Source organism: Eupeodes corollae, chromosome 1 (assembly GCF_945859685.1).
Source record: "Eupeodes corollae chromosome 1, idEupCoro1.1, whole genome shotgun sequence".
In the NCBI taxonomy this organism is placed as follows: Eukaryota; Metazoa; Arthropoda; class Insecta; order Diptera; family Syrphidae; genus Eupeodes; species Eupeodes corollae.
Window position 1 is genome coordinate 151,314,557 of NC_079147.1, and position 22,097 is coordinate 151,336,653.

At 32.7% G+C, this 22,097-nt stretch overlaps 1 protein-coding gene and 1 non-coding gene across 3 annotated transcripts in view; both read left to right on the forward strand.

The window, feature by feature from the left end:
- The window catches only part of LOC129943098 (ras association domain-containing protein 8), a 447,741-nt gene that overhangs the window by 131,595 nt on the left and 294,049 nt on the right, over positions 1-22,097 (forward strand). The window lies entirely within an intron of this gene.
- On the forward strand, positions 5,913-5,985 carry Trnaa-agc (transfer RNA alanine (anticodon AGC)). Its single transcript has one exon. It is a non-coding gene; the product is annotated as a tRNA-Ala (tRNA).

Sequence of the window (22,097 nt, forward strand, 5' to 3'; positions counted from 1 at the left end):
TACTTACTTAAGGTGGCTCTATATAGTCCTGTGTGAACTAGGGCCTCACCCAACAAACTTCTCCATCTAGCTCGGTCCCTAGCTAGATGTCTCCAGTTTCGCACTTCAAGTTAGGTGAGATCACCTTCCACTTGTGCACACCACCTGATCCGCGGTCTTCCTCTACTGTGCTGCCCTGTGGGTGAAGACTTTCCGGGCCGGAGCATTGGTTTCCATCCGCTCTACGTGACCTAGCCATCTTAGTCGTTGGACTTTTACCCTTCTAGCTAAGTCTACGTCGCTCTACAGCCCGTACAGCTTGTTGTTCCATCTTCTCCTCTACCCCCCATCGATGCATACGGGACCGTAGATCACACGAAGAACTTTTCTCTCGAAGCGACCCAAGGTGCTTTCATCCGCTTTTGTCATAGTCTATGCTTCTGCACCGTATAGCAGGACGGGTATGATAAGGGTCTTATATAGCGACACTTTGGTCCCTCGAGAGAGGACTTTACCACTCAATTGCTTTCTTAGTCCAAAGAAACAGCGGATAGCAAGAGTTATTCTGCGTTTGATCTCAGCGCTGGTGTTCGTTTTCTGCATTTACAGTGCCTCAAAGTTACGTCTGTCGATGTTTGGCAGGGATGCCAACACTAGACATGGTTCTATACAGCTCGTCCCTGCAGATGCTGTCATATGCGGCCTTGAAATCGATGAAAAGATGGTGGGTGTCGATTTGGTGTTCTTGGGTTTTTTCCAGGATCTGCCGTAATGTGAATATTTGATCAACTGTGGACTTTCCTGGTCTAAAACCACACTGATAAGGAACTATCAGGTTATTGACATTGGGCTTTAGACGTTCACATATTACGGCAGAGAAGATTTTATAGGCGATGTTAAGTAGACTGATTTCTCTATAGCTGGTGCAGTTTAGAGGGTCTCCTTTTTTCAGGATCGGGCAAACAATACTGAGGTTCCATTCATCGATCATGCTTTCTTCCGACCATATCTTACAGATAAGTTGGTGCATGCTCCTAAGCAACTTATCACCAGCTGCTTTAAAGAGCTCAGCATTCAAGCCATCCGCTCCATCGGCTTTATTAGACTTCAGCTTAGATATGATAATCTTTACTTCGTCTAAGTGGGAAGGACGGGATTGTTGGCTTTCGTCGTCTATGTTGAATGGATCATCCTGCCTGACAGCGGAATTCGGTTAGTCATCGCCGTTATACAGTCTGCAGAAGTGGTCCTTCCATATCCTCAGCATTGACTGCGGTTCCACTATGATGTTTCCACTTTCGTCTTTGCAGCCTTCGGTTCTAGATTTATGTACCTGTGGATTTCGTTTCACCTGTTCATAAAACTTTCGACCTTCATTCCTGCTTTTAAACCTTTTAACATCTTCTACCGCACGCTTCTCATGCCCTCTCTTTTTCCTTCTGAGAAGTCGGCGTTCAGCGCCACTTTGCGTGCCTGTTGTTTGGCCGTATTTGCCTGCCGACATTCCTCATCAAACCAGGGGTTCCTTGTTGGTGGCTGTTTGAAACCCAGCACATCAGAGGCGGCTTCTCTGATTGCATCTTGGCAATGTTGACACTGGTTTTCGATACATTGTGTTGGCGGCAGAGAACTTCGAGAGAGTTTACTTGTAACTCGGTTGGAAAAGGATTTGGCGATCTCTGGCGATTGTAGCCGTTCGACGTTGTATCTTTTCCCAGCACCTCCCTGTTTTGCCTTGGGTCTGGGAATCCGAAGTGCTACCTTGGCAACAACGAGGTAGTGGTCCGTGTCGATGTTAGCTCCTCGGAAAGTTCGTACATCCATAATGCTGAAAGCGTGTCTGGCGTCGATCGCAATTTGGTCAATCTGGTTGACGCTAGATTGATCTGGAGAAGTCCTAGTTCCTTTGTAGATGTTGAGGTGTGGAAAACGCGTACTGGCTACCATGACGTTTCGCCCCGCAGCAAAATCTAATCTATTGTATGGATATAGTGGACAACAATTTTTCAAAGTAATGTAGCTGTGTACAAATGTTTAATAGATGAAACCCATTGCAGATTTTACAAAGTTGAAGAACTTGTACGACCCTGCCACGCCAACTCCTTAACAAAAGTTTGTTTTAGGAAAACTTCTCTTCCGATTTTCCATTTCTGATTCATGTTTTTTATGTTAGGTATACGAAAGTTTTAATATATTTAAGAACCATAGAAAAAATTACTATAGAATGAATAAGACACTAAAAATTAAAGATACTTTCACTTTGGTCCGCTTTTGAAATATTGATTTCGTGTTTCTAAGAAAAGAAATTAAAGAATCAGACTTTAAAAGTAATGTTGTCAAGAGGTCTAAATTTTTATTTATTCGGGAGAAGTTTCTTGAATGAGAAAGGCGATTTGTTCGACACTCTTTGTGACTTGCCTCAGAGCTTCTTCAGAAAGCTGCCTTATTGGTATTTCAAAAGATGAAATTATATCTGGAGCGTATAACAGAAGCGTACAGATAATTTTAGAATTTTGAAAAAAATATCTTGCCGTGTTTCAATCATTCGTTGACACAAATCCTGGTTTGGGCTTGTCAACAATAAGACCCAATCTACTTTTGAACATTGTTCAAATGCAACGTTTTCTTTCATTAAAATATGTCTTGTTTTCAGAACCCTGCAGTACTCGCCATGTGTTACATATGCTCTCATTAACCATAGTAAACATTAACTTGAATGAAATTTTGAAATAAAAAACTCTTTTAGTGAAAGACGTCGAATAAAGTTCTTATAAGAAGACGATAACTTTTTAACTCAAACACAGATTTTAAAGGACACATAGTTTTTAATTCGAAAATTTCTTGTTAAAATGTTGAATATTAAATTGATGATAAATTACATTTAACAAACTACAAAACAAAAACAAATATTAAGGAGGCTTACTTATGAGACATTTTATTTTAGCCTCCTCCTTTTTTAAAAAGCCCTGGACATTCTTTTACAATTTAATTGGTCGACAAAACGTTTTTGAAGAAGATGTTGGACATAACCATAACTCCATGCTAGTACCATAATCGACCAATTCCAAAGGCGATACAGCTGATCAAAATAAAAATTCATCTGTTCTCTTATATTGGCTATTCTCAGAACTTAATAATTATATTCTTTCATTTTCTATGTTTGAGACATAGTTAAGTTTTGAAAAAAATCGGATCGCCATTTTATACAATTTTTTTTTTGTTGAAAAAATCCAACTAACAACTTTATTTTAACAGAACACGAAACTGATAAGATATGATTTGAAATCAGGCGATTCTGGCCCAAATACTAATTTCTCAAAATCCAAGCAGAAAAAATGTTTCCCTACCTTGAGTTTGTTGCTTCTATTGTTGTGTAATAATGTCTATAACAATATTAAAAATTATGTCGAAGAATTTAAACATAATGATTTCATACGAGAGAAGATTTGAGCTCTTATATATACTTAAAACAAAAAGATTTGTTCTCTCTGAATGACTTTAACCATGTTTTGAATTCTTTAATTTTTTAATATGTTTGATAGTATAGTTTTTACTCTGTATTTTTTCAAAGGAATATATTTTCGTTTGCCTTGCTGCAGAGTTTTTTTTCATTGGACCTAATTATTCAAACTTTCGCATTTTAATCTAAAGGATTTATAATCCATCAGACGCGGGACAGCCATTAACTAGATTTACTTAATAACCTTAACCTTTATACACCTAGAAATAGTTACGATGCTTAAGCTTTAATTCTTCCCTATTTTCCTAAAGCTCTTACTGTGTTTTAAATGCCCCAATATTTTTGGCGGATGTTTTAATGCTGTTCACGCTGCATGGGGAGACAGCGTCTATAACAGCAACGGTAATTTTTTGAACAATTGTTTTAACAATAGTCCATACTTGAATCTTAACCTTATTCTTACACCGACTTTTCCAAAATCGGGCTCTTACTTAGACTTTTTCATTATTTCTTCAATTCTTAGTCCATCGCATTAGGTGAAACTTAATAATTTCCATGAATGCTTTCAAGTTGGAAGACTTTTGCAACACTCTCTTATCATTATGGAGTCGATTTTTAAGTAATTCTGGAAGACTTTTCTTCTATTTTGTTGTATTTATCTTCTTACAAAAGTTTTCGAAATATAGATTAGCAAGAGTTTTATCAAGTCTTAAAGAACCAGAAGAGATATCGGCTTCAAATATTTTTTTGTATTCAGATAAAAAGGCAGAAAGACGCAGAAAGCGATCTCAAGAAAATGCGTGGACAGTTTTTTTACCATAGCAGTTTAAAAAAAAGGTGAACAAAAATATCTCAAGAACCAATAACGCTAGAGACTTGAATTAAATTGTATATGATATATACTGTAACGTGATGCCAAATTAACACATTTAAAAAAAAATCCAATTAACGTTTTTTTTATAAATAAAAAAAACTGAACACAAATTTGTCACCTCAAAAATTTTACGAACACAAAATGATTTTATCCTCAAGGCAATTTTGTGCCACGAAAAATAATGTTTTCAACATTCGGACAAATTTTGAGAAAAATCAAATGACATACTTTTTTAGAAAAAAAAAAACTAAACAAAAAAAATAATAAAAATTGGTTTTCGACTCAAATATTTTTTCAAAACTTTGAGATAGTAGCATTAAACTACTTTTATCTTTTAAAAAATATTGTTGTCAACACTCAGTCAAATTTTGAGGAAAATCTATTTTTTACAAAAAATAAGAACCTAACAAAAAAACAATACTAAAACTTGGTAAAAATTTACTTATGATTCAAAAAGCTTTTAAAAATTAAAAATATTGTCTTCAAACTCTTTTTATTTCACAGAAAATATTGTTTTCGATATTCAGTAGGTTTTTGTAAAAATCAGACCGTTTTTTTATAAAAAATAAAATTGGTTAAAACTGATATTCGCTTCTTGATATTTCTAAAATTTATTTCATTCATTCAATTTGTAAAAATTTAAGAAATACTACTAAAATTAGTAAAAATTTAACGAACAGACTTTTTGGCTAAAAGTCTATTAAACAAAGATAGATTTTCAAAATATTCTTTATATGAAAAATATTGTTGGTAATTTTAAAATTTGTTAGAATAATTCAATTAACAACTTTTTTAACACAACACGAAAACCTACAAACTTTTAATCAAGACAAATAGACAGACGGGATGGGAAGTTATCAGTGTGGGTTGCATCTCAGCCTCTTTTTTTTTTTGAACAAATAGAGGTCAACATCAATTTTTATAGGATCTGAAAAGACAGATTTTTTTCCAGTGAACTCTGGCGTTCTTCAGGGATTGATACTGGGGCCATTGTTGTTCAATATTTTTCTGCATAGCTTTCCTCTTTTAGACACCATTTTCGATAGAAATGAAAAAATTTCAAAACCGATTTCTTTATAAAAAGACGAAGGGTCATTAAAAACTTAATGCAATTCGAAAAACTAAAATTCTAATGTATAAGAAGATTATAAGACCGATCCTAACATACGGTTTTTGTACCTCGCTTTCAATTTCACCTTGTGTAGCAAAAGAATTGGAGATTTTTGAAAGTAAAATATTGAAATTTTGCTGTGGAATGTTTACAAAAGCAGATAAGAAGTGGTTTTCAAACAAAAAAGTATAAAAAAGTAACTCAGGTGATACCATTATTGAACTAACAAATAGATCTGCTTTCTTGAAAAAAATTTAAGCAATAAGTATCCATGATAATCCACTAGTAAGATAGTATATTTGAAAAATATTACTTATAACCATTTAATATTCTTAATGTCGGATCATTTTGCCAAATTAAAACCAAGACTTTTTTTTAAATTAAAGCGATATTATTTATTGCTAACAAAGACTTTTGTGGAATACTTACCACATGCCGTCAGTTCTTTTTTATACTCAAGTTTTAACTTTGACAGCAGATTTCCATCAGGGGATGTAGCTCAGATGGTAGAGCGCTCGCTTAGCATGTGAGAGGTACGGGGATCGATGCCCCGCATCTCCAATGAGTTCTTTTTTTAAAGTTTTTCATCAAAATTTAATAAGCATTGTTTAAGTATTTGGAAATAAAGATAGGTGACACTTATGCATAAACATAAATATACCTTTGGTGTTGTATTGTCTCTCTTAAGAAAATAGTTAAACAACTGTACACTTGGGCGTATACTCGCTTTTCTTTATTTATGAATAAATCCTCTATTTATAACTTTAATAGGAAGTTATTGTCTGATTTTTCAAATTGAAATTTTTAAAGAATCTAAATTAAAGATGTTTAGAGAGATGCCTATTTGTACGTGGGTACGTATGTATGTACGTCCGTTTATTCGAGATACCATTGTTCGTCGTTCATATCTCAAGAACCGGCAGGTATATCGACTTCAAAAAAAAGAGGCTGCGATGTGACCCACCCTGATAACTTCCCATCCCGTCTGACGATTTGTCTTGCTTAAAAGTTTGTCTATATGTACTCGTATCAATTTTTACCAAATTTGGGTACTATTTTTTTAGATTTTATTTTTTAGGAAACAACGGACTGTTGGTTGTTTATATAAAAATTACTGAATATCAAAAACAATATTATCTGTGAAATAAAATAAGTTTAAAGCCAATATTTTTAATATTTGTAAAGCTATTTGAGTCGAAAGTTACCAAGTTTTAGTATTGTTTTTTTTTTAGAGTTTAATTTTTTGTGAAAAAAAACTTTCAATTCGATTTTTTTCAAAATTTTAACTAATATTGAAAACAATATTTCTTAAAAGATAAAATTAGTTAGAAGCTATTATATCAAATTTTTTAAAAGATATATGAGTCGAAAATCATTTTTTACCAACTTTTGTTAATATTTTTCGGTTTTTAATTTTTTGTAAAAAAAACTGTCAATTCGATTTTTTTAAAAATTTTACTGAATGTTGACAACAATATTTTTTGAAAGTAAAAATTAGTTAGAAAGATTTTTTAGTCTAAAATAATTTTTTACCAACTTTTGTTTATTTTTTTCGGTTTTTAATTTTTTGTAAAAAAAACTGTCAATTCGGGTTTTCTCAACATTTTTCAGAATGTTGAAAACAATATTTCTTATAAGATAAAATAAGTTTGAAGCCTAAATTTCAAGTTTTTGTAAAGATCTTTAAATCGATATTCAATTTTTACCAACTTTGAGTAATGTTTTTTTTTTTTTTAATTTTAATTTTTTATAAAAAAACTGTAAATTCGATTTTTTTCAAAATTTTATCAGATGTCAAAAAATATACTTGTTTAGTATCACGTTACAATATATTATATAAAATTTAATTCAAGTCTCTAGCGTTTTTGATTCGTAAGATATTTAGGGTTAACCAAAATGTTCACATTTTTTTCAAACTGCTATGGTAAAAAAACTACACCCACGCAATTTTCTTGAGAGCCTTTTCTGCATATTTCTGTCTTATTATTTGTATAACAAAATTTATTTGAAATCGATATCTCTTCTGGTTCTTGATCTACGGACGTCGAAAAAACGTCGCGAACGTACACACGCACGCACAGAAATCTTTCTAAAAATCTTTTAATTCGACTCTAGGGACCTTGAAACGTCGAGAAATGTCAAAATTTTCAATTTGACAAATCGGACCCATTACAATAACTTCCTATGGGAAGTTAAAAATCCTTTAACAGATAATAACATCAAAGGGTGCTACGTTGTAAAGAAGTTTGGATGTTGAGCAATTATGTGTCAAGATGAACTCAAAACTTTTGATTTGTAAAAAAGTAAAAGTTTCTGGTTCATGGTAGTGTTACCGTTGACATATGTATATCGATCAATTTATGTTCAAGAAAAAATGTTACTTTATATTATATAGTAAGTTACATTCCACCTAAGAGTGATTTTGAAATTTATGAAAAACATATTAATAATATATGTTCTGATTTTGATAATAATTGTTGTTTTGGTGATTTTAATTTATATAACATTGTATGGAAGTGTTCTGAAGATGATAATTTAATCATTGCATGTAATTTGATGAAAGATTATGAATTCTATTTAATTTATTCACTTTATTCAATTAATCTCAACCAAATTAATTGTATTCATAATTCTTTAAATAATTTGTTAGACTTAATTTTTGTATGTAATGACTTTCTTAATTTAAAAGTCTCAATTATTCCCTTTTCTTTACTTAATGAATCTCTTCACCATAAGAAACTTTTTATTGCATTTAAACTGTATACGTATTTTTCAAATGAATAAATGCAATGTTCTAGCTTCTTAGTATTTTTAGTATTTATTTATTTTCTTGATTAGCTTACACTTTAAGATACAATATCTTATTTATAGTGTAGCTTGTAAAATGTATAGTAGCTACGTACATAATTGATTTAAATTCAAGTTTTACATATTTTTACAAATTTGCGAATTTAACTTAATCTATGCATTATTAAAGTAAAGTTTAAGTTCCTTTCCCATTTGTTTCGTGTTATTAATTCTTTTGATTTCTCGCGGCAATGAATTCCAAATTCTTACTGAGTTGACAAAGAACTGACGTTCAGATGTTAGACAATGAAAACGCGGAATTACTAGATCACGACATCTGTTTGAGTTGAAAAATTTTAATTCATTGTAAAGATCCTCAGGTTGGCGGGTTAGAAGTATGTCAGAGAACAAGGTTATTGTGCGGAATTTTATAAAATTCTCAAACGACATACCAAGAAGTTGGGATGTATACTGCGAAACTCTATCGTAACGTCGCAGCCCGTGAATATATCTTATTGCGCTATTAAATGCAACCGTTAATTTCCTTTCACTCTCGAAGTCTAACTTACAAAATATTTCACAGCCGTAAGTAAGCAGAGGTAAAATCAGCGTTTTCACTAGCAGAATTCTAATTGTTAAAGGAATAAAGTGCTGTGTTGACCATAGCATGCGTAGGACACCATACGATTTCCCAATTGTGTTGTTTATGTGATGTGTCCAGGTAAGGCTGCGGTTAAAAACTACACCTAAATTTTTAGCTGAGTCGACATAAGCAATAGGACAGTTATTCAAAAGGATTGCTGGAAAGTAAGACACATCAATTTTGTTTTTTGAAACCACGAGACACTTTGATTTCTTTGGGTTAAGAAGTAAGCAGTTTTCAACCGACCAACGCTCAATCAAGCTTAAGTCCTCATTTATACAATCTGCAGAGTGTTCAATACGTCCCAATGGGCAGCTCAAATAGAGTTGGGTGTCATCAGCATACAGGCGTATTGAACATTGTCTTACAATTGAAGGAAGTTCGTTAACATAGATTGAAAACAACAACGGGCCAAGAATCGAACCTTGCGGAACACCCCTAACGACAGGTAAGAAGTTGGAAAGAGTTCTGTTAACCTCTACTGCTTGCACTCGATCAGTAAGGTATGAAAATAAGAGCCTGACTGCGGAGGAAGAAAAGTTAAAATGACGTAAGAGTTTTTCGCAAAGTACCATGTGATTTACCATGTCAAACGCTTTTGAGAAATCGAGGAGTATTAAAAATGTGACATTATCCTCGTCTATAGCTTTCCTTATATCTTCCGAGACACTTAACACTTAACAGCTGTTTTTCTTTCGAAAGCCCGATTGCTTGGGGGTTAATAGACTGAACAGATTAAGAAACTCATTCATTTGTTTTTGTATAATTTTCTCAAAAACTTTTGATAAAAATGGCAATATTGAGATTGGCCTAAATTCGTCTCCTTTTGACGTTTTTGGAATGGGTAATACTTTTGCCCTTTTCCATTGTGTTGGGAATTCATTTTGTACCAATATAGAATTAAAAATATGGGTAATAACGGGCAAGAGCGTTGGTAATATAATTTTCAAAAACCAAGGGTGCATATTATCAAGGCCTATAGCATTAGGCTTAATAGAGAGGAGTGCTTCTATAACATTCTCCGCAGTTATTGCAGAAAACGTAAATGAATTTGAGTTTGAGGTATGCGATGAAAAAATCTCTTCACAATATTGTATGGGATCTAACGATTGCTGGTTAATAATTGGGTTAGAAACGAAAGATTTGTTGAGAGCGTTGATGTCTATGTCTTCAGCCAAACCACAAGATACTTTTCCAACACCGATATTCTTCAAATTTTTCCAAATTTGCTTACTTCCGCGTTGATGCGAGTTGCATACAAAGCGGATTTTGCCTTTCGAATTTTTTGAACAATTTTGTTGCGCAAAGAGGTAAATTTTTGGTGAAAGCTGTCAAGACGAAAGAGTTTCCACCATCTATAGGCTAGGTCACGCTGTCTCATCAAAGAACGTATGTCATTTGTGAACCATGGTTTGTTGTAAGGAGCGCAGCTTTTGGTTTTTAAGGGTACATGGGTCTCAAATAATCTATTCACCCTGCTTCTTTAACTTTAAAAAGGCAAACTTTATTGAACTTAGCAATTTTCTGGAAAATTTTTATTGGTCAGTTAATTTTGTCAATCTGATTCTTGAACAAAAGTATTCGCGTTTCGTGTCTATAATTTTCGACAGTTTTAGTAGATTCGTTCAGTCTTCGAGAAGATCCAAACATATTCAACAAAAGCTCCTATGGTACAACAAGCAAATAATTATTCTGAAAAATTTAAAACTTAAAGCTTTTAACAAATTTAAGCGAACTAATGATAATTTAGACTACGCTAATTTTAGAAATATGCGCAAAGATTTTTTTGGTTTTAATAAATTCCTTCACAAGTGTTATATAATGAATATTGAGACTAACATTAAGACAAATACTTCTTCGTTTTGGACATATATAAATGTGAAAAGAAATACGTCAGGCTATCCAAAGCAAACGACATTTGGGGACACTGAAGCATCTGACACATCATCAATACTTTGTCTATTTGCTGACTTTTTTCAATCCGTTTATTCGCCTGCTAGAAATAACAGTTATAGTACACTCTTGGATAATTCAACCTGTTGCGTTGATATCGGAGGATTACAACTCAGTTTAGAGGAAATATATTCAGGACTTCAGTCTATAAAGCCCAAAACTATACCTGCCAATTCAAAAATCTGGACCTAAAAATAAAATTGAGAACTGTCGTGGTATTTCCAAGTTGTCTGCCCTCCCTAAATTGTTTGAGAGTCTGGTAAAAAATAAATTGGAGTTCATAACCCGAGAGCATATTTCTGACCGACAACATGGCTTTGTTTCCGGTCGTTCTACAATAACTAATTTAGCTAATTTCTCAAATTATGTGTTAAATTCGTTTGAAAGTAAGAATCAAGTAGATGCGATATATAACGATTTCAGTAAAGCTTTTGATTCGGTGGATTACTCCACTTTAATACACAAATTAAAACTTTATGGTTTACATTCTACTCTTCTTGATTGGCTGTCATCTTATCTAATAGGAAGATCTCAAAAAGTCATAATAAATAACACTTTTCCGAGATCTATTCATTGCAGCTCAGGTGTTCCTCAAAGAAGTTATTTGGTTCCGCTCCTCTTTAATCTATACTAATATTATAAATGCGAATGTAAGTTTGTTTGTTACGCTTTCACGCAAAAACTACTTAACCGATCATCATGAAACTTTGCACATACACTCTTGAAGGTATTAGAAGTAACATAGGATACTTTTTATTAAAAAAAATAAAAAAAAATTACGAAAAATAAGAAAATTGTTTGTCAAAATATCGTCAAATTTTGCTACTTCAACGTCATCTAGCATCATAGTAATGAAGTTTTAACCCTGAATACTGTAACCAACCCACTGTATTACTGACGGTGACAACAATATCTAATTCAATAGAATATAGTTTCAACTGTTTCTGATTTTCCTATATTTATTGTTATTTTCTTTTGTCGTTACATGCAGTATAATACTATTCACATTTTTGAGGTTATCCGGAATTTTTGTGGTTAGCTGTTACTTTATTATTTTAGATCTTACTCGCTGATGTTAATTCTTACTCTAACAAACAAACTTACATTCGCATTTATAATATTACTATAGATGTCCGTCAGAAAAGACCAAAAAATAGCAGTTGCTGTAGCTTCGTCAGATATTGCCGCGACGCTATTAAAGGGCGGTCGTACGGCACATTCCGTTTTAAAATTACCATTGAATTTGGTACAGGAAGATGCTGCTGAAGGCTACATATCACTGTCAAGAGAATTTTGTAATTTAGTAGAAAGTGATGTGGATCTCATTGCTAATGTTTTTCGGGAATTGCAACAAAATTTGTGTAGTGATCAGTGGTTGTGTGCAAGAGCAATATTAGCACCAAGAAATGAAATTGTAAATAGGATCAACACTGACATTTTAAACGAGGTTCAAGGAGAAATGAAGGAATATTTTCCAAAGGATATAATTATGGATACGGAACTAAGTAGTTCATATCCTGTGAAGTTTTTAAATTCACTTGAACTATCGGGTGTACCGTCATATAAACTTCAATTGAAACTAAATGTACCAGTAATGCTTATGCGAAATCTAGATGCTGCTCGGCTATGTAATGGAACAAAGCTTCGGATAACAAAATTGAGACAGAACATACTTGGTGCTACTATTTTAACAGGTGTCGGTAAGGGAAATAGTGTTATAATACCTCGGATACCAATTATTCCCACTGATCTTCTATTCCAATTTAAAAGGGTTCAGTTTCCCGTCAAGCTTAGCTTTGCTGTTACTATGAACAAGGATCAAGGACAAACATTACAGGTAGCAGGAGTGCATTTAGAAAACCCATGCTTCTCTCATGGTCAACTTTATGTAGCCTGTTCACGTGTATCTAATGCCCGAAATTTACACATATTTGCAATCGATGGGAAAACTTATAACATTGTCTATAAAAATATCTTAAATTAATACTTTGTATTTTATTTTTTTAAATTGTTAGAATTCAGAATTATTTATTTTTGTTACGGTGAAATATATTTTAACATTTGTTGTTGAATTTCAATAAGCATATATTAAGGTGTTGAAACTTCATTGTGTGTAGTAATTTTTAAAAATTGTTGATCTCAGCCAAGCAATAAAATTTAGTTATTATATTGACGCATTTCTATTATTATATACCCTTACCCTTTATCTCTCATACTTATTTAATTTCTCCACTGCGGGCGAAGCCGCGGGTAAAAAGCTAGTATTTTTATAAATGGTATAACTACAGTGATAAAATATTTTCAATACCTCCTTTACGCTGATGATTTGAAATTCTTCTTAAAAATCAATTGCCTCCATGATTGGAAGCTGCTACAGGAGGACCTTAACCATGTCTCCGAATGGTGTAAATTAAATTGTTTAAAATTAAATATAAGAAAATGCAATGCCATCTCCTTCTATATGTCCTATATCCACATTAGCTTTGGCTACACGATCGATTCTAATGTATTATCTTGTGTAGAAAACATAAAAGATTTAGGTGTTATATTGGACAAAAATTAATCCTTTGAAAGTCACATGGATTATGTAATTGGAAGAGCTAACTCAACTGTAGGATTTATAAAACGTAATTGTGTTGATTTCAGTGATCTCTACGCATTACTATGACTATATATATATCTTGTGAGATCTATATTGGAATATGCAGATGTCATTTGGAATCCGGGTTTAAAGACCTGCTCTGATCGTTTAGAAAAGGTTCAGAGGGGGTTTACTAGATTCATATTTTATAAGATGAAGTGAACTTCTATCCCAGATTATAAAGCAAGATGCCTTTTTCTAGGTATTAAGCCTCTTAAATCAAGAAGAAAAATTCATGGTATAATGCTTGTGAGGGATATTTTATGTTATCACATGCGTTGTCCATCTTTGCTTTTAATTGTATCAATTTATGTTCCGTCAAGAGATTTGCGTGGTATAAAATTTCTGTTTGAATCTTTTCACAGAACAAGCTACGGTATTAATGAGCCGATTTGTAGTTCTATATAGCAATTCAATGAAGTTTGTCAATTTATTGAATTAAGTAAGTCTAGGGATTTGTTGAAAGCCAATTTACTTTTATTATTTACTTTTTAATATAATTTTGTAATATGTACTTAAATTTTTAAGATCAAATCTGTTAGCTTTGAGCTTGTAGATAAATAAATAAAATAAATAATTGAGCGAGTGGTTTTCTTACTACAGCAATTTAAAAAAAGTGAACATTTGATTCACTCAAAATATCCCACGGACCAATAACGCTAGTGACTTCAATTTAGTTTCATATTATATAATGTAGCTTGATATACAATTAATCAAAAATCCAAAAAACTGAAAAAATATTTGAATATTTAAAGAACAAAATATGATATAATCAGCCTTATCGGGGATTCTTTGGGAAATATTTTTCCCTAGGAATTTTTCCCTTCCCGGGAACAAGTTCCTACTATCGGGAATTCCCCACGGAATTCTTTTTCCTTGGGAACAAATTTTGCAAACATGAAAATAATAAATTAATTTTCGAACATAGTTTTGGAATGATTTGACAGTCGGTTCTTAGTGATTTTTCACTGGTTTGTTTTCGTCCTATACCTAATCGTTAATTAAAAATGCAAAGAATATCCTATTTATTATTTATCGATGAAATACAACGAGAACAACGAAGAGAACAAAGATGTATAAGGCAAAGTTTAAGAGATCATTTCAAATCCATTAGAATTGCCACAGCCACTGTAAGTAAAAATATTTACAGTTAGAAAAAAAAATTAAATTATCATCGCTATAATAGAGTAAACAAGCAATTGTTTGAACATTTGCTTGATATGCTATCTAATTTCTTCCCTCCAACCAAGAAACCAATAGCAATTCCTCCTATAGTCAAGCTAAGTGCATGCTCACGCTTTTTTGATGAAGGTGGATACCAGAAGGGCGTAGGAAAAGATGATGAGGTTGGGCTGGCTCAATCTTCTTTTTCGGAAGTCTTGACAAATGTCTTGGGTTTTTTTGAGATCACAATTTGCCCCATATTTATCAAAACTGAAATGAGCGACGAAGAAAAGAGGCGAACAAAATTTAACTTTTGCGAAAAACATAAAATACCTGGGGTAGTGGGCTGCATAGACGGCACTCACGTTAAAATAATTGCCCCACCCTCAATTTAATCTAATCTATGTTAAGGTTTGCGACGACACGAGATGAAAATTAGATTTGTAGATGCTTCACACTCTGGAGCATCACATGATTCATTTATTTGGAGAGTAAGTGAACTGCGATCCTGGCTGGTAGAAAAATATTTAAATGGTGACAGAAATTCTTGGCTATTGGGTAATAATCTTTTAAATAAAACAATTATTATATTTGTTCAATAAAATTTTTAACAGGTGATGCTGGATATCCCTTACAAGGTACAAGTACAAGGTTCCTCGGAAGCTAATTTCAATGAAGCCCACACTTACGGTGACCATATTGTCCGAGACAAAATAATGAACATTACCCAAAAAAAATGAAAAATGTTGACCAGTTTTCAAGATTTTTTTTGTATTTCAATGAGTAATAGTAAATAAATATGAACTGAATAATAAATATAGTATAATTAGGTATATGTATTTATAAACTAAACAAAAACTTTTATCGATAATAAAAAAAAACAAACATGAAAACAACACAGATTTTTTCACTTTCTAACTTATTTACAAATAAAAAATAAACAAAGCCTTAAACTCTTTTATATCATATTGGATAATATAAAAACTTTGTCATTGAATTACAATATGTTAACATTGCTAAAATAAGTACTTTTCGGAAGAATACATTTTTTTTTTATTAATTCTGGTTTTCGTTTTTAATAATTTTTATATTCGATGCAATTTAATTCATAATTGCATTTGGAAATTAAAATGGCATTAGATCCAGGAAGGCATTAACACAACTCTAACGATTTTTGAAATGTTTTCATACTGTATAATTTTTTCATTGAAAAACTTGAAAATTTTAACCCACCTACCTCCAGCACTCATTTGGCTCTCCTTCCTTTCAAAAATTTTTTCTAAAGAAACATAATTTTGTACACATAAAAACTCGTCAAAAACATAAGTATCATTAAATGAATATTGCTACTTTTTTCATAATATACGTTGAACTCAACTCCACTTTGTAGCAGGAAGGAGTGAATTCCTCATTCTTCATTTATTTTTGGAGTGAATGATTTTTGAAAAATGCAATAATTCCAACAGTCGGAGTGCACTCTCAAAACTACTTTTGGAAAATGCCATTACTAGTCCAAATGGATAAAACATGAGTTTCATTCACATTCACTGAAATTTATTTTTACCATTGTCATGATCTGATTTTTGTAACTGTGAGATTAGGAAGTGTTCCGAAAAAGAAAGACAACGAATTATGATGTAAGGGTACGTTTTCATAAACATTTAATGTTTTTCATGCTTAGGCTTTCCTCAAAGAAAAAAATCATAAAGTAATGAACAAATAATTAGCAATTTCTAAAATAATGAATATTTTTATGTTTTCCGACACACAATAATGCATAATGAACATTTTCTTCAAATAATGAACGGATGGTCACCGTACCCATACTCGATGCCTTACTCGATGGGTCCTTAAAGGAAAATGGAGGTGTCTGCTCGGTGCAACAGAGCTGCACTACCTTCCAAAAAAAAGCTATTAAAATAGTGAATGCATGCTGCGCCTTACACAAAATGTGCATCCATTTTAAGAGCGATTTTCCAGTTAATGTGAGTACTGAATTTATAGATAATGAAGACAATTCCACCTACACCAATAATAGAGGTGAAGATTTTGATATAAACGATTCAGAATACAATCACCAAGCAAAACGTATAAGAAGAGAAATAGGAAATAGACTTTAAGTTTCTAAGCTAATCAAAACACATTTATTTTTGGTATTCATTTACTTATGGGTGTATTTCGTACTCAAGTGATAATAAAAACAAAAAATATATATGACTTCATAAATAAAACTCAGCATAAAAAATAAGTTTAAAACAAAAAAACAAAAACAAAATAAAAATAAAAATTCATCACAAGAAAAGGCACTTTTAAAATTAAAAAAATAAAATTATGTTCAACTCATTACTTATTTAGTTTTTCTTTCTCGATTTCAAGTAATCGTTTTTGGAACTCGAGCTTTGCTTTAATTTCCTGCATTCTCATTGCTTCCATTTCAAGTTTGTGCCTTGAGGTTTCATCCAACATCTTCTTCTGAAACTCACTAATTTTGTCAATGGACCTGCATATTTTCATGGAATGGTATTCCATTTCTTTTTGGTGTCGCTTCATAGCCTCAACTGCCTCTTTGACCTTATTGCAGAGTTGTTTTTGAATTTCGATTTCTCGTTCCAAAGCGACGTCACAAGTTATGCCTTTTTGTGGCTTTTTTGTAGGTCGAGGAGTTGAAGTTCTGTATTCACTGTTCATATGGGAACCATTTGTTTCGATGTTCTGCTCCTCCGGTTCAGTTGCATTCGTTATCATAGCAAACATAACATTCTCGTCGAAGGATTTGTCCTTTAACACTTCAACAGAACGGCTGACTGATGATGAATTTGGACAATTTTCACTATCGACGATTTGATTTCGATTACCGTCTGTCTTTCTCTTTTTGCTACATGAAGGAAGACCAAAAGTAAAAGCATCTGGGCAACCTTCCACCGATTCTTCTAAGGCACAAATTGTAATTATTGTTTCCTCCAACGCACTGAATTTATACTCCTTGTTTGGGCCTCCGCCGGTTGCTTTTTGTTGTCTCTTGTTTTCAGACATTTTCTTCCTCACGTATTTTTTTTATCAAGCCATACATTAAATTATATTTGTTATTAAGAAAAAAATCATGGTTATCAACTTATTACCTACTTTTTTCCATTCAGAAATAGATTTTGTTGGTGGGCCCAAACTGTTAAGTTCTTTTTCAACTTTTTTTCCAAAATGTTGATAGATCTTCCTTAGACCGATTTGTTGTGAAACCATTAGCAATATCTCGTTTTTTTTTTTTTCATAAAACCGATTAAAACTTGAACTTGGTGACTATTTGTTGAATTCGACCTTAAAAAGATAAATTTGTATTAATATTTTTATTATTATTTTGTTGAAAATTGCTTACATTGTTTGCTCCGCTTTAAATTCCGACAACTAAATAACGGGAAAATATTCAGACAGAAAAAACACAAGATTTCCCATGAAAAAATATTTACGAGAGGTCTTTTTCCATAGGGATTTTTTTCCCATTTTCGAAAAGTTCCCGATACCAATTTTTCGAATATGAGAGCAAATCCATGGGAAAAGAAGTTCCCGATAACCCCAAATCTAATAATAATATATGCAACGAAGAACAATGTTTTTTTTTAAATCTGGTAAAATGTTGGTAGTTATACACAAAATTGGTGAAAACCGATGTTCTATTCGTAAATCTCTAGAATATGTTGAGGTATTGACTTCAAAGTTATTCCATTCCATGAACAAATTCTGTTATTAACTTAGATAATGTTCTGCATAAAAAACTATTCAGTATGTTTTTTATTCGAAATAAAAACTTCCAAAAACTGTTGCTTAAATTGATACACATTGTTTTTTTCTCGACCAGAAATGTCGCCAACAAAAATAGTTATGGAAATCAAACTTATTTTATCATATGCAAAATATTGTTACTAATTTTTAATTATATTTTTTTAGAAATATTCAATTGATAATTGCTAAATTAAATATTTATTGAATATTATATAAAACTACTTTGCTTAAATTCACTCCTCTTGAAATATTGTTTTTAGTTTTAATCAAATCAAAGCTTATATACTTTTCATTGTTGCTATGTAATTAATCTTTTGTTCAGTAAACATCGAAGTATAAGTTGTTTTACTTCTATCAGGTTATGTGCCCAGGCGTTCTGAATGGGAAAATTCTAGAAAGTTAATTGGAAAACTTGTGTCTCTTAGTGCCACTGATCATTACACATATTTTAAAGAATACAATTTGCGAATGTTGCGAATGAATAAAAGGAAAATGCTGTTTTAGATCGATATTTTTAAATAAAAACTTCTCCTTTTACGAACAAATGGAAGCTCAGATCTTTCAAAGCCATCTTTTAGTGGGACAAATATGCACCCGCCCACCATTTTTAGAAACAATTCTGAATTTGTATTCGATTTTTCTTATCAAAGCCGAAATTTAGTTAGAAAAAGTTACTATTTTAGATAAGGGAGTTAAAATCGGAGTTTTCCAGATTTTTGATTGCATGGTATAATCATTGTATAATAAATTTAAACTAATTCGAGCAACGGAATGTTAAACGGTTCTGCTCAGTGACGGGTTTATGCTTGCTGCCGCCCTAGGCCCCGTTCGATGTGCCGCACTTTTTGACAAATTGAATTTCATTAATTTCGATCCAACATTTTTATTTAGAGTAGAAAAAGATCTTTCTCCTAAACAATTTGTAGCCGGAATACTCAAAAAAATACGGAGAGCAATGTCCATATTCGGATAAACATCTCGAAGATTCCGTGAATGCATTATATTGCATATTTTTTGTGCAGAGCGTACATCTTCCGTATTTGCTAAGGAATCTTTCAGTTGAAAATGTAAATGTATACATTCATTGCCTAACGTCTCTTCCAAATCGTCAGGATACTTACTGACTAGTTTATTGGCAAGATTTTTCATTTCGTTTGTATCTATTTCAGATAAATCATCAAAAAATTAAAATATTCGTAAAGCTTTTCATATGCACTTTTACGCCCGGCCAATTGTACACTCAGAGTGTCTGGAAAACGGTAATAAACATTTTTGCGAAAATTTTCTTGTCCAGAAAAAGGTGTTCTTTCATTTACCCGTAACGATAATAATCGTGAACTCCAGATAGTGTTTTGGCTTTTTCTTCATAATCAGAAAATTGTCTGTCTCTCATGTCTTCAAGAAATAGAACCAGAGAGTTATAGATCTGAACAACGGATGATAAATCAGCTTGATATTCTTGAAGCTTCTTACTAGCAGCATTAAAACGATCTAATTAAAATTACATTCCAAACAATGACTAGGATTGCTGTTTCTAAATTCTGTAATTTCCGGTGCAATCCTAAAGCCCAAGCTCGCGTAGTCGGTTTCTCATCCATGCTTTCGGCAATAAATTCCAGTGCATCAATTATTGCAGACCACTCTTTTTCTAATGCATAACATGCATCATGTCGAGCAGACCAACGAGTTTGAGAAAGACTCTTAACTCTCAAATTTGTACGCTGCACTAAAATCTCCCAACGATGTGTAGATATAGTAAAGAAATTGTATAGTTCTTGCAAAGTAGAAAAGAAGTCGACTGCTTCTGTTACCGATTCAACTGCACATGATCCTACCAAATTTAAAGAATGAGCCGCACATGGAACGTAATCTGCTACAGGATTAATTGTTTTGATTCGTGTCTGAAGGCCTAAATATATACCTGACATATTGCTTGCATTATCATAAGATTGACCACGACAGTTCATTATGTCCAAACCATTATTTTTGAGAGATTTTAACAAAGCATCCTCAATATCTTCAGCTTTATGGCCGATATTTGGTAGAAATTCTAGAAACCTTTCAACAATCTCACCGTTATCACGTACATATCTGATAATTATAGTAAGCTGATCAACATGTGCAATATCAGGCGTAGAGTCTACAATTATACCAAAATATTTAGCAGATTGCACTTCACTGGAAATTTGTTGTAGTACTTTATACTGAATTAACAATACAATTTCTTCATAAATTGTTTTAGACAAATACGACGTATTTCCACATCCAGGGTGCGCATACAATTTTAAATTTTCAGAAAAAAATGGATCAAATTCAGCAAGAAGCTCTACCGTTCCTAAAAAATTCCCATCATGGGGATCTCCTATTAACACTTTCCCGTAGCTTTTAGCCCATCAGCTCATGAGGCTTGGTTCTTCTTAATCTCCGAACATTGTCTCGTACATTTAATACGGTCTCCATGTCAGAGTTAGTATGACTTTGCAGTCGCTGATTGTGTGATACAGCGTGTTTCTTAACTACTTCTGTAACCATTTCAATTTGAAGGTCACGATGTAGATCGCTATTTCTTATATACCAAGGGGCATTTATTATTCCACGAAGGACCTTGCTTTGGAATTTTTGGATGGGTTCAGCATTTTTTTTCTTTGTACAGCCCCATAGTTGGATGCCATATGTCCAAACGGGTTTCAATACTTGCTTATATAACATTAGTTTGTTCTGGATAGATAGGTCAGAGTTCTTTCCTATTAACCAGTACATTTTTCTGTACTTCAAGTTTAGTTCTTCTCTTTTCTTTTTGATGTGTTCTTTCCATTTAAGCTTTGCATCCAAATTCATTCCAAGGTATTTGGCGGTATTGGAGTAAGGTACTTCTGTACTGTTTATAAAAATTGGAACATTGTTTATGTTTTTGTTTGTAAAGTTTATATGCGTCGATTTTGTTTCGTTTAATTTGATACGCCATTTGTGCGTCCAATCACTAACTTTATCGACTGCATTTTGCAATTTTTGTGTAGCCTTCGTAACGGATTTATCTGGCACCAATATTGCAGTATCATCAGCAAAGGTGGCCATGATAGCGTTGATGTCCACTGGAATATCCCTTGTACATATATAACAGATACAGGGTTGGTCCTAGGACACTTCCTTGTGGTACACCGGCTTCAATTTTCTTAAGTTCCGAGTAATTTTGGTCGTACCGTACTCTAAAGAGTCGGTTCGTAATGTAGGATTTCAGTATTTCGTAGTACTGCCTGGGGAAGTCCCTATGCAGTTTGTACTCAAGTCCCAAGTGCCAAACCTTGTCAAAAGCTTGAGCAACATCTAAGAATACAGACGAGCATACTTGTTTTTCTTCAAGTGCCTTTTCCACAACATCCGTAATTCAATGCACTTGGTCTATCGTGGAATGTTTATTTCTAAATCCAAACTGATGGCTCGGAATTAGTCTTCTTTCTTCAATTATTTTGTTAAGCCTTTTAAGTAGCAGTTTTTCAAAAACTTTTTCCATGATTGGTATAAGCGATATTGGTCTGTAAGATGTAACTTCTGTTGGTGGCTTACCTTGTTTAGGTATAACAATGACTTCCGCAATTTTCCAATGATGTGGCACATATCTTAGTTTAAGGCATGCGTTTATTATAAATTGGAGTTTCTTGAAGGCTATAAGAGGCATTTCTTTCAGAACCTGAGCAGTTATAAGATCGTACC